At 38.1% G+C, this 670-nt stretch overlaps 1 protein-coding gene across 1 annotated transcript in view; it reads left to right on the top strand.

Annotated features, from left to right (window-relative positions):
- The window catches only part of slco1c1 (solute carrier organic anion transporter family, member 1C1), a 36,580-nt gene that overhangs the window by 32,778 nt on the left and 3,132 nt on the right, over nucleotides 1-670 (top strand). The window lies entirely within an intron of this gene.

The raw sequence follows: 670 nt of genomic DNA on the forward strand, positions 1-670 counted from the left end.
TTTTGTTTCTCCATCTTTTGTTTATAATTTCTTTCCTTCTTCACTTTCAATTTTCAGTTTACAGTTTCAATTCAGTCTTTTCAAGTTTTCACTGCACAGCCTGATCTTACATGTGGGCGGAGCTTTGATCCCATTAGATACCAGGACATGATTCCCATGATCCCCCAAGAGGTCATGGTGATATCATTCCAGCTCAAAAACACCTATCTAAGACAGACACAAACATTTTTAAACTTTTGTCTTTTGTTAAACTCTCAAAGTTCAAACCTTCATAAAAATATGATACAAATAAGTCCAGTATTACAGGATGAAAACAGATCTGATCTTTGTAACTCTCACAAGCTGCACGTGCGTCATTTCTGTACATAAAAAACATGCCATGGAAGAGACAAATTAACAAGATCAACAGCCAATCAGGACGCAGAACACAGTGTGTTATTTAAGAAAAAGACACGGAAAGTAGTGGGGAAAAAAATCCACAAAACACTGAGACCATAAACAGACCCATTCCTGAGCTGACGTCACCATAACCTCTTTGGGAACCATGTTCCAGTAGCCAGTGGGCTCAAAGCCCCGCCCCCCTTACAAAATTTGGCTCAGCAATGAAAACTTGAAAAGTCTAATTTGTGTGGGGCACCCATACAGAGGTTTTTTTTTTTTTTTTTTTTTT

Source organism: Oryzias melastigma, linkage group LG13, assembly GCF_002922805.2.
Source record: "Oryzias melastigma strain HK-1 linkage group LG13, ASM292280v2, whole genome shotgun sequence".
In the NCBI taxonomy this organism is placed as follows: domain Eukaryota; kingdom Metazoa; phylum Chordata; class Actinopteri; order Beloniformes; family Adrianichthyidae; genus Oryzias; species Oryzias melastigma.